The sequence below is a fragment of the Sceloporus undulatus genome, chromosome 4 (genome assembly GCF_019175285.1).
Source record: "Sceloporus undulatus isolate JIND9_A2432 ecotype Alabama chromosome 4, SceUnd_v1.1, whole genome shotgun sequence".
Lineage (NCBI taxonomy): Eukaryota > Metazoa > Chordata > Lepidosauria > Squamata > Phrynosomatidae > Sceloporus > Sceloporus undulatus.
In genome coordinates, this window is record NC_056525.1 from 173,241,904 (window position 1) to 173,255,159 (window position 13,256).

The following is a 13,256-nucleotide window of genomic DNA, read 5'->3' on the forward strand; positions in this document are numbered from 1 at the left end:
TGCCAAAAATAACATGTAGCATTTTTTTAAAAAATTGTTAATTTAAAAATTTACACATGGAGGAGTAGGTAAGTAGTTGTCTTGAAAGAAACAGGCAATATCCAATTTCGAATCACCCAAAAGAAAGTGGGCATCTCCTTGGATCTCCCATGATGCTTCCTTCCAGCCTGCTGCTGCAATGCATACCCCCCTTCCTTTCACCTGGTCCACTTCATCACAGCAGTTGCTCTTATGGCCTCAGGGTACAGTGTGTTTCATTGGAGTTTATCACACGGGATGGGAGGTTCTCAATTTCGAAAGAGAAAATAGAGAGGTCAATTCCAAAAATTCACACAATTTCATGATTATTTATCACACCTTAAATTCGCTGTAATGGCCTCCCTGAACGCGACCCAGATTCTGTGCAAAGTAAGCCATCACATTGGTGGGTTCTTAATTGCAAATTGGCACTCTTGCACATGGGTGGGAAGAATGGTTGAAAGAACATGCTCTATTCACATTAAAACAAGCATATATTCACTCTTGTCATGTTAAAACATGAATATAATGGTTATCCAATAGCTCCCGGTCCATGCCTCTTAATTAGCAGGCAGCAGACCCCCCTCAGCAATGCAGAAGGACAAGCGGAAACAAAATTGAAGCGGAATTGCAGCATGGCTTCATGGCAACCCCCCCTTCCGGATGGGGGAGGGGGGAAACTAGGACCAAAGGAGACATGTATATCACACCAAACAACAGCGCACTGAGTGTGAAGTTGCCTAGGAATAGGGTTTGTGACTTCACTAGTTCACTGAATTTACTTAACTGTGGATTGACGCATGATTGCGTTCGGACTGTCAGCAATTGCGTGTGGTAACCTTTTGCGCTATAACGTGAATACGCATGATTGTGTTCAGGATGACACTGGATTATACTTCCAATTTCAGTCGTGTGATATCTTCCATAGTCACCGATCGCCAAAGATAATTTTAGAAATACCTCTTGTCCAAAACAACCACTGAGGAAACATTTTGAGTATCAACTTCTTATCACTGACAGTGTGTATGTTGGCAGCCATGGGCAAAGTCTGACTCACCACAATGAAGATATTGTGTTACATGATACCCACACACGACCCACAAGATGAATAACAACTGGTGTAAGTAGATGAGTGATTTAAGAAAATGGAATAGAAGAAGGATTAAACCCCCTCCCTAAACCATATTTGCAATCTAAATCAAGTCCCTTTCCCTTGTATCTACTTTTAAATTACAGGAGAGTCTGTGTACGAATCCTCTTTGTGGTATCTAATCTAGCTCAGCATTGCTCTTTGTGCCAGGCATGGTCAAGAGCTAAGCAGGATCAGTCAGGGGCCAAACAGCAGAAAGGATGGCCAGCCATATCTTTTCCTTTTTACAGAGTTTGAAAATCTTACATTTTAAAAATGTTTTTGCCCTCTTGGGCTGCATCCACACTGCAGAAATAATCCAGGTTGACACAATTTTAACTGTCATGGCTCAATGCTTGAATTTTTATTTGTTATGGCACCAGAACTCTCTGCCAGAGAAGGGCAAATGTCTCACAAAACTGCAGTTCCTAGAATTCCATAGCAATCAGCCATGGCAGTTAAAGTGATGTAAAACTGGATTATTTTGGCAGATGCAGGTTTAGAGGTAACTTTTCCAGGATGTGTTTCTGAATACAGAGGACCAATTGCAATAGAGGTTGCCACATCTTGTTCTTTACAAATTTTGTGGCTTTAACAGCAGAAAGACAGGCATAAATTTAACAGGTACAGCTTATCAGGACATGGACTGAGAATGGAGGATATCACATGACTGAAATTGGAAGTATAATCCAGTATCATTCTGAATGCAACCATGCGTATTCATGTTATTGCACGAAAGGTTACCACACACGATTGCTGGCAGTCCGAACGCACTCCAAACGCAATCATGCATCAATCCACAGTTAAGTAAATTTGGTGAACTAGCAAAGTCACAAACCCTATTCCTAGGCAACTTTGCACTCAGTGCGCTGTTGTTTGGTGTGATGTGCATGTCTCCTTTGGTCCTGGTTTCTCCCCCCCCCCCCAATCTGGAAGGGGGGTTCCCATGAAGCCACGCTTCAATTCCGCTTCAATTTTGCTTCTACTTGTCCTTCAGCATGGACTGGGAGCTATTGGATAACCATTATATTCACGTTTTAACATGACAAGAGTGAATATATGCTTGTTTTAATGTGAATAGAGCATGTTCTTTCAACCATTCCTCCCGGCCCCCCTCCAACCTCTTTTGTAAATTGTGGGGTTCCTTGGTTCCTCTCTCTCACTCACCTAAATATGCTATGCTCCAGTCATCTGGAGTCTCATTGAGCATGCGCAAGGGTGCCAATTTGCAATTAAGAACCCACCAATGTGATGGTTTACTTTGCACAGAATTTGGGTCGTGTTCGGAGAGGCCAGTACAGCAAATTTAAGGTGTGATAATTGCGTGAATTTCAAATTGACCTTGCTCTCTTCTCTTTCAAAATTGAGAGCATCCCATCCCATTTGATAAACTCCAACAATAGGGGAAGATGCACAAATTGCTGTCTCTCTGGTTGGCAAATATATAGAGGAAATCAATCCTGTTTGTAAATGAACAAGAAATACCCACTAACTTGTGAAATGAAGCACACATCTGACTGTTAGCAAATTAGTTCTTGGACTGAAGGGTACAATAAAATAAAAAGTAGGCAGGTAAAGCACAGGAAAAAGTATAATTTTAAATACTGCTTGTTGATTAAGCATAAAATGTAAAAGATAAGTATCTTGACTTCTGTTTCTCTCTTCAGTCTTTATTCTTCCAGAAACCAAATAGTCTGAGAGCCCTTAATGTTTTATCAAGTAGGATATTCAACAGTCAGTACCAAATCTTTTTTTTTTTTGGGGGGGGGGGGGAGTGAACATATTTGCAAACACCAGATGAAAAATATAATATAAATAGATTAGATTCAGCCTTCAGTAGTGAGAAGGCCGAATATTTGATGCGCTTATTTTTTTTAAATTAATGCTTTCTTTCTGAGATGAGATCTTTGGGCACTAAGTAGTCAAATGAGAGTATAGCCTTCAGTGTTCCCAATGTAAAAGAAGCAAATGTGGGCATAAATCCAAATAGATTCATAGTCCATCTAGACCCAACTAGAGTAGATCCACTGATTTATTCATTTACATAAGTATTGACTCATTCTGCAGTTGTTTCAGTGACTGTACTCTTTCTGGTTGGAATTAGCAATTAGAATTAGTCTTTGTTCAGTAACTGCAGTTAGTGCAAAATGCATCTCCTTTAGGGTACCACAGAGTATCAGTTCTGAAATAATTTACCTGCATATTTCTAGACACAATTGTGATGGTTTTAACTCTTATCCTCCAACATTTCACATATGAAAATCAGGACAAATGTGGCCAAGCAACATCAGACTGTGGTCATGAGGACAAAATATAAATAGGAGGGATGGGAGAGAGAAAAGGGAATGTGGCAGCACCTTTAAGATTAACTGATTTTTATTTTAGCATGAGTTTTCTGGGCTATAAACTCATTTCTGCAGACACAGTACAGAGTGATATTAAAGCCTTGGGTTATAAAGCATATTTACAGAAGTGGCAGCATTGCCTAAGTGCAAAGGGTGCAGACTGCACCAGGTAACACCCCACAGGAGGTCCTTCTGCTGCAGCGGAGGGGCAAGTGTCCCCCCTGTGGTTTCATCACCACCCAGCTCCTGCCCAGGGAGGGAGCCAGGTTTGTGTTGAAGCCATGAGGGGCAAACAGCAGGGGGGGGGGAATCTGGGCAGGTCGCTACTGCTCCCCGCCTAGTAGTCCCCTTGCACCAGGCATCACCAAGCCTGGAGACACCACTGCACAATGGCATAGGGTGGGATAGACTATAAAGGAATCTAGAAAGCTGCACTAAAGGACATTGTTAATTAATTTTTCTGGTGCATAAAAAGACCCCCTTTTACTACAGTCTCCTACAGTTCAACCACACAACAATGACAATGTCATGTGGGAGAGGGGAATCAAACATGCGGTTATCATGTTATCCTACTGCTTTGATGACCATGAGCAATAAGGTCCAACAGTCAATTCTCCTGGGTTCAAAATTCTAAGAAGATTCCTTTTGTTATATGTGCAGTAGCTAGGACCCTTGTATTAATATATATAGTGTGCCATGAAGCCACTGTCTTTGTTCATACTTCTGTTAATCGACTGGAATTTGTGAATATAGTTCAATTCAGCTTTCTCTTTCTATTCATCCTTTGTAATTTCTTTGATCAAAGATCACAAGCTGTAAATTCCATTCTGTATGTCCATGCAGGCTGAAATGTTCTGCAACTAGGTTTTGTATACTGCCATTTCTAATGTCAGATTTGTGTCCATTACTTTGGCCACATCATGAGAAGGCATAACTCAGTGGAAAAGACAATATTGCTAGGAAGGGTGGAGGGAAGCAGAAAGAGAGGAAACCTGTATGCTAGATGGATGGACTCTATTAAGGAAGTCACAGGTATGAATTTACAGGAACTATGTAGAGCAGTGGAAAATAGGGTGTCTTAGAGTTGCCACATCCACAGGGTTGCCACGAGCTGAGATTGATTCAATGGCCTGTTACAGACTGCCAAAATAAAGCTGATTCGGGTCTCTTTGGAGGTATGCTATTTAAATGATGCATGGGTCCTAAGAGTCCAGAGGTCGCGCCAAAGCCACACTCCATTCCTAAGCACTGGAGTGCAGCTTTGGTGCAGCTTCCAGATTCTTAGGATGCACGCATCATTTAAACAGCATACCTCCAAAGAGACCCGAAGCAGCTTTATTTTGGCAGTCTGTAACAGGCCAATGGCAGTTAACAACAACAAAAATCCTCTTGCATAGAGACTGTCCTATTTGTGCAAAGCAGAGTGTAACAGAGCATTGCTGGCATAAAATGACATATAGTATATCACATTGGAGGAACAGCAAGTAAATGTACTTGCTAGATGTTAGCAAAGATTATTAAAGATGAAGCACATACAAGCTATGAGAGCTGCAGCAGTTTGCTTTTGCCTGTGTTTCCAGGGTAAGGCAAGATTATGACCCCTCCTGCCCTCTCCCCACTGCTAGGTTAACTGAGTACAGACTGTTTTTGTATGTTGAAAGTTTGCAACAACTGAAGTAAGCTAAAGAAAGGGGAAAATTGGGAAGGAGAGCATGAAGGTCAGAGTTTTTACAAACATCTGAACAGTGGGATGAGCAAGGATTAATCAGGGCATTTGCCCAGCCAGGACAATTGGAAGGTATCATCACAATGTTTTTATATTGTAAATAATTTAATTTAGTTTTATAATCAGGGATGGGTGGTTGGGGGGATTAATTTTAACTAGATTTGATATGTAATACACTGTTTTTAGATGTTGTAACTCGCCTTGATTTCCCATGAAAAGGCAGGCTATAAATCATCATCATCATCATCATCATCATCATCATCTTAACCAGACAGAACTGGGCCTACTGTTCCAAACAATAACCATTACAAATGGTGACTATCCCAAGGTCATCCAATGAGTTTGATGGGTCAGTGGGAACTAGAACCTGGATCTCCTATGGTCCATTACAACACTTTAGCTCCCTACACCAGGCAGTCTTGCTGTGGTGTTTACTGTTTAAAGCATTTCACCTACATTACAGGGGAGGGGCAAGGGAAGGAAAGAGCTATCAACATTCAGGCACAAAAATGCCCACAGTTCCAGGCCCTGCATTTAAACCTCAAGCATATTTGTAACATCTGATGACACTTTACCTTTATAATATTGTAATTTACCAGAGATGGCTCTTAACATGCAAATATGTGACTGCTCTTGTGATGAGACGTATCTTGCAGAGTGCCCTGTATCTGGTGTGATAAAGGTAATCTACATAATGTACGAAGAGTTAGAGCTTTATTACTAATTGCTGTCTTAGCATCAAGCAATAGTTAATTACAGAGCAAAGAGCAGCTGTGTCTTCTGCTGCTCCTTCCAGGCTGCACAAGAATGCTGCCTAATGGATGCCAGTTCTTCCCTTGATGACTGCAGTGTCAACTGATGACATATACAGTCGGCCCTCCACATCCATGGATTCAACCATCTACAGCTTGAAAATATTATATGATTTTGCCATTTTATATAGGGGACACCATTTTACTACACCATTATTTTTAATGGGACTTAAGCATCCAAGGACTTTGATAAAGGGGAGTGACCTGGAACTAAATCCTACAGGATACCAAGTCAAAACCTATAGGCAGAGCTTTCACATTGACTCAAATACAGTGCTTTTCAGTGCAAGCAGTTCACATGTTACATTAAAGACAAGATATCAATAAATGGTGTGAACTTAGGCGAAATGTGCTTTCATTGCATCTAAAATGAATCAAACTCCATCACTATATGGGAACCTACTATAGGCACTGTTTTCAGAAAAAGCGGATCAGCCTAAGACAAGATGGCTCCCCATCTTTTATTCTTTGCACTGGGTGACACCCCAGAAAAGGCGTGACATCCAGCTGGGCCCTTTTCCCACTGTGGGGTAGGAAGGAGTAAGCACACCCCTCTTGGCTTTGCCATAGTGGTGGAGATCTCCTCAGAAGGAGGCCTTGGAGACCAAGCATGCCTCTCCTGGCTTTGTTACAGTTCTGATGGTCTTCTCTAGAGCCTTGGAGGCTACCCTCCTGGCAGCCCCCCTGCACTGGGTGACACCAGGGGTAGAGATGCCACTGAATATATGGCAATTTGCTTCTGCTCCTCACCATTAGAATCTGCTGCCAGAGATGCCACAGGGCTTTGGGTTATTGTTATGTTCAAATGCACCTACCATCTCTCTTGAGTACCTAGTGCAGAGGATACATGACCAGGAAAGGGAACTGGGTTCATGTTCTGCTTGTGAACTTCCTAAGACTATGGTGGCAAAGCTATGGCATGTGTACCAGAGATGGCATGGGAAGCCATTTTTCAGGGCATGCAGAGGGCAGGGAAGGCTTGGGAGGGTGGGGAAAGAAGTCCTGCCCTGGATGTCCAGCTCCGGAGGGTAGAAAACCTGCCCTGGAAATCCAAACCCTCTGGAACACCTTTTAGTTTGGGCACTAGGTCTCTAAAAGGTTCACCATCACTGTCCTAAGATATCTGGTTGGCCATTGTTATTAGAAATAGATAAATTAAATAGTTTATACTGATCCAGAAAGATTATCCTGTGGACGATTTGAATCTTCAGGCTTGTGATCTGCAGATTATATCGTCCGTGGATCACCATGACCTATATTGTTCATTGGCAGTATATACATATGGATATACTGATGAATCTGTGAACATATCATCCCAATTAAATAATATGGGGCATGACCCACCTGTGTTTTTTGCTATCTGCAGAGGGGAGGCAGAACTAAACCTCCACAGATGGGAAGGGTCTTCTGTAGTTATGCTCCTATATATTCTGCCTATATAGCATGTCAGCCTTCCCCATAAACATTATGTAAGTACTATTCCTTCTCTATGTAAACTTATTTTCACTTACTCCCATTTCCATATTTAATACATTTTGGACTAATACATAGTTATTCCAAGGGCTGTATGTATAAAGTTGTTAACATGTGTTGTCTTGAAAAAAAGACCAGATCAGCTGAACAACTGAATACACACTTTAATGTCTTCATATCCACAAATTGTATAGCTTTTAACAATTAGTATTTCTTTATGTTTGGCTAGGTCCTGTGCTAGCAATTTATGCCTTCAGCTACAAAATGGAAGCTCTCTTTAGTTCCAGGCTAGCGTTAAGAAAAACAGAGTTATTAAAGACTGACATTTTAGAATAAAACAAAAAGTACTTCAAATCCTTCAGGTTCAAGTTACAGATTGGTGTTCACTTATCTTGTGTAGTCTTCATAGCTTTCAAGAAAATTAAACAGAATCATTAAAACAAACCTTGGAAGCTCAAGAAATGTTCTGTATCCCAGAGGAAAATAAGTTTCCACATGACTTATGGGCCATTTGGGCTCAATTGAATTTAATGGGTTTCAGCTGTACCTTCACAGCGGCTTTGCATAGCATGTTGAAGGCGAAGCTGATACAGGCTGACTCCATTTTAGTTTCTTTTGAGGGGGGAAAAGACTTGTAGAATGGAGCTGGATGTTTCAAAATGTATGGCTTCTGACTGCTTAAGAAATGTGTGTGGAGGAACCAGCGAAATGAAAAGAAACTCTTACCATATTGTCCTGTAACTCAAATATTATCTGCTACACTTGAATATCTGAAAAAGCAAAGTATATCTGAGGTATCTATCAGTTTGGAATGTGGGATCAATCTTTCTTTTGAGCTTTTCTATAGAGGAAGGGAGAGCTTAATTTTAAGAAGACAGATTGAGTTCTGAGAAAATCAGTCTGCAACCGGAATAGTTTCTTGATGGGTTATCTGGTTTTTGAAAAGTAGGAGTTCAAACATTTCTAAGTGTATCTGCTGATTGCTGGCTATCTCAGAACAGCTATCTGATGGTTTTGAACTGTTTTCATTGAACTGAGAAGTAATCACCAACTCAGCCAGACCTGAGATGGAGAAAGGAGGAGCCAGAATACAACCCAGGCTATAGGATCCTGACATGCTAGCACTATGATTCCACTTTTACTGCCATAGCAACGTCCTAGAAAATCCTGGGATTTTTTTTTTTTAGTACTTTACTAAACTATAACCCCATGGATTTCATAGAAAGTTCCCATGGCAGTTAAAGCATAGCATTATAATTGTATAGTGTGAAAGGGCCCCTGGAAAATGGGCTGGATAACATGATTGCTGTTGTGTGCTGTGCTGCCCAGATGAAGGGTTGTGTCTCCAGATATTGTTGGATTTCAGCTCCCAGGAAGCGTGCAGGGGTGTGATCATCTCCCCCCCCCCCCCCATCGCGCTATTAACAGGATTTAATGGTGATTTAATGATGGGAGGAGGATGCTTGCCTCCCATGTGATAAAGTCCAGTGTCCCTTCCTCCACCTTTTCCACTTCCTTATTTATTTATTCATTTTTTTTGTGTAGTTCTGGAGCTCTTCAGCCTTCAGAACCTAAAACTTTTTTAAAAAAACTTTTAAAAGCTTAAATTGTGGCTGCAAAGATCACGAACTGTGTAGTAAATGTTGGGTAGGGCATAAGGGTGAGAGGAGGGTTAAGGGAGAGAGCAGGAAGAGAGCATGATGGGGGCAGAAGCCCCAGTTGTGCAAACAAAAGAAGTGCAGTAGTGGCTGCTCTACAAACAGTATGTTACTGTTTTATTTCTGTGACTGCAGCGAAAAAGGGGTTGGTGTAATAACCACCTAGTACTCTCTGGCTGAAATTCTAAATGTCCCTCATTAAACTCCAAATCCCAGGATTCCATAGCGCTGAGCTATAGCAGTCAACGTGGAATCATATCACTATAACTGAGTAGTAGTTACCTTGAACTCCATTTTGGGAGAATGGTAGGATATAAATCCAGCAAAACAAATATATAGTGTGAAAGGGACACCAGTCAATTAACTTTAAAACTTTATTTTTTAAAATCATTTTTAATGCGTTTCATTGCAAATCATGTAATAGCCCCAAGGAAGGATCTGCCACTGGAAGGGTGTGTGTTAATTCATTCCACATTTTACTGCCACTCTTCCCACATCTGCTCTGAATTGAATAGAAGCTCTGCTAAGCATTGGTGGCAGAGCTACCATTTCAGTTGGGTAGAGCTGGAGGCTGAGCAGAAATGGAAACGAGAGAGGATTCCCTGTCCTCACAATGGCAGAACAATCACTTCCCTTGCCTTGAAATTTCACACATGTGTGACTAGGTGACTTAGCTATTCTTGTTCCACTTTAGAACACTTGTAGTTAATGAGCGCTAGCTTGCTGAGAGTGCTGGATTGGTGAAAGCCAGCGTGGCATAGTGTCTTGAGCATTGGACTATGACTCTTGAAGACCAGAGTTCAATTCCTGCTTGGCCATGAAGCCCACTGAGTGACCGTAGGCAAGTCACATGTTCTCAGCCTCAGAGGAAGGCAATGACAACCTCCCCTGAACAAATCTTGCCCAAAAGACCCCATGATAGGGTTGCTGTAAGTCAGAAACAACTTGAAAGCACACAACACATACAGCTTGCTGAAACTATTGTCAGGTATATGCACACTTCACTCAAAATTAGTTGCAGTTGTTTCTTATAAATCTCATTTAATAATATAAAGGGTATGATTCATATTCTTTTCCTAGATTTTATCCCCAGTACAATGTTGCAAAGGTGAAAGTATCAGAAAACCTGGGGGGGGGGGGTTCTTAAGAAGCAGACATATGGAAACTTTCATCTGGTGTGAGGGTGAGTGGGAATCCAAGCCACAGAGCACTGTAGAAGGAAGGTTCCATAGACCAGAAACTGAAGTAGGGAAACAGAGCAAGTTGGTGGCCTCACACATCTGAAGGAAGAAAAGGAAGCAAGCAGTTTTAATCTAAATGTAAAATATAAAGCAGTGCTTCCTGTGATTCATTTTAGCTTCCTCATTTGCTCTTTGGAAGAGAAATTGACAGAGAAAAGTCCCCCACTCACAAGGTTTGGTGCTTCTTTTGCCAAAGTTATAAGCTTTTCCATCAGTCTCTTGCAAGACATCTCCCCTACTCTCATGGGTAGGAGAGATGGAGAAGGAAACACATGGTAACCCCCTGCCTGGCATTGAGAAAGGAATGGGTATGTTATCAAGTTTGGTTCTCATAAAATTTTGGGTACATGCGGTCTGTGCTATGACCCCTGACTGACCTCATAAAGGACCCTCCATTAACCCAAAGGTGAGGAGACCACGTAGGCAACTCGCCTTGCAAAGGCAGAGTCCCTAGGAAAGATGGAATTGGAAATTTTCCATAGGAAGTTTGGGAGTCACCAAACCAGAATCGCCACTGCTTAACCAAGTAAGAGAATAGACTTGGCCTCACATCTGATGAGCCAATGATCAGCTTAACAACCCAGTAATCAAGACGGATGCTCCTCCGAATTGTGTCCACACCTAAATGCATTGTGCAACACATTACTTGCTCTTGGCTTAACAAGCAATCCACACCTTTGTCTAGCAAGTCTCCCTAGCCTCCAGCTACGTTTCACACTATAAGAACCCCGGGTTTTTGGACCCTCCTTGTGCTATCACCAGGTTGCAAGCTGGTCCACGCCAGTTTGAACTCTGCTCTTAGCTCCCGCGGCCCTCTTCCCCTGCTCCTGCGGCCGTGATCCACTATCCATCCAAGCTTCATCAGACTTCCTGGAGAAGACTTCTACGGTAGTATTCCCTAGTGGTGCCTCTCTTTCTCAAACCTATCTCCCTAACTCACCCATCCCCTGCTGTAGCATTGAAAATGTGTGTGTGTGTGTGTGTGTGTGTGTGTGTGTATGCTCCCCTTTTGCTGCGTGGCTTTCCCTGCGCTTTAATAAATGTTACCCTTTTAATTGGACCTAGTTGATATCAGCGTCTCTTTCTCTTGGGGCTTGCTGGTGACCTCTGGTATACACTGTTGGGACCCGATTCTGGCACGTGGTGTTGTTAGGGCTACCTCTCGGCTATATTTGAGCTAATTAAAATTCCCCTAATTAGATCTTTCCTAACAGGTAGATGGGTGGGGGCACCATTTTTCTTCCCCTGCAGGAAGCCACCAAGAGTCTTTCAAAATGTTAGTCCCTTTAGGGCTGAAGGCTGCTGGTTTCTCCTCTCCTTACTGGTCTATGTGGAAGCTGTTAAAGTCTTTATGATTATTGGTGATAAGGGAATTAGTCTCCTCATTTGTCCTCCTCTAATTTAATTGATTTTACTTTGTAGTTTGGTATTTGGGGTAAGCCACAGTGACCTTGGGCAAGTCATATGCTCTCAGCCTCATGGAAAGCCAAATGCAACGCTCCTCTGAACAAATCTTATAAACAAAAACCTATGTAAAAAAATGCAACTTACCTTATCCAAATTGAAGTCTCTTCCAGGATGCAGCTGGGTTCTATCACACACTGCCAATGTAACCTTCCCTCTGCATCCTGCCTAAAATCTGGCTAGAATCCACCCTCAGCTGGCCGATTTGCAAAGTTGTGAAGCTCCTGGCTTTGCAAATCAGCCAGCTGAGGGCCATTTGAGCGCAGATTGTAGGTGGGATTCAGCTGGGAGGCACATCGGCAGCAAAATGCTTCTGATAGAACCCAGCTGCTTCCTAGAAGAGACTTTAATTCAGAGGAGGTGAGTTGCATTTTTTTACAATGTGATAAACTCCTAAGAAAACCATTCAGACTCCTACAGTATGTTTACTGCTCACATAGTGTGAAACACTAATTAAGTGAAAACGTTTCCTCAACATTCCTCCTCCATTTCCTCCTCTCTTCCTCTACTTTTTCCAAGCATATTCTGCTTTCCCTCTCCCTGCTTTAGTTCAGCAAGTAAAATTCACTAACAAATAAAAAATGGGTCTGATCATGTGGACATTGTCCTTGAGGGTGAATCATCATCCAACTGCCCTGCTGCAAGCGAGAAAAGCTCTAGAAATTCAGTCTGTGGAGCCTTGATAGCATGTTGCTATCTCTTTATATTCCTAAGGCAAGCGAAAGGCCTGCTTGTTCAGCAGCACACCAAAGGAGAAGAGAAACCATCACATCCTTGCTTGCTTGATCAATATCAAAGCTATTTAGACTGTTTTACTAGTTTTATTCATATCCTTGCTTTCAGTGAATTGGCCACTAGTATTTTTAGAGCAAGGCAGGAAAAGAAAGAAACAAAGGAACTGGCCCCCAACAAACATTCTGATAGGGTAGTCACATTTGTTTTTGTTGTGTGACTTCACGTTGATTCTATGACAACTCTAAGATGACCCTATCATGGGGGTTTCTTAGCAAAATTTGTTCAGAAAATCCCATTTTTGAAAAGGTACAGGATAACTCCAGCAGGCATTCAGGTTGTATACGGGTTGCATTCACTGTAGCATGGGTGAGTGTGATAACACCTATTTTGAAAATTAAATGCGCCTTTATCCCCTTGGAGGATCTGTGTGACAAAAGGCACACTTTTATGACCATCTCCCTTGGGAAAGGAACAAAAGTACTACAGTGGCCCACAGAGAGACAGAGAGAAAAACACTACTCTTTTGCTCTATTTCAGCTTTCTTTTCTTATGTGGTAAGGCTATCAGTCTACTAGTCAGATGCTAACTATTGAGAGCTAACATCAAGGCCTCTGCTTTCCCTTCTTATGATTCTTCATCTTTAAACTGGAATTGG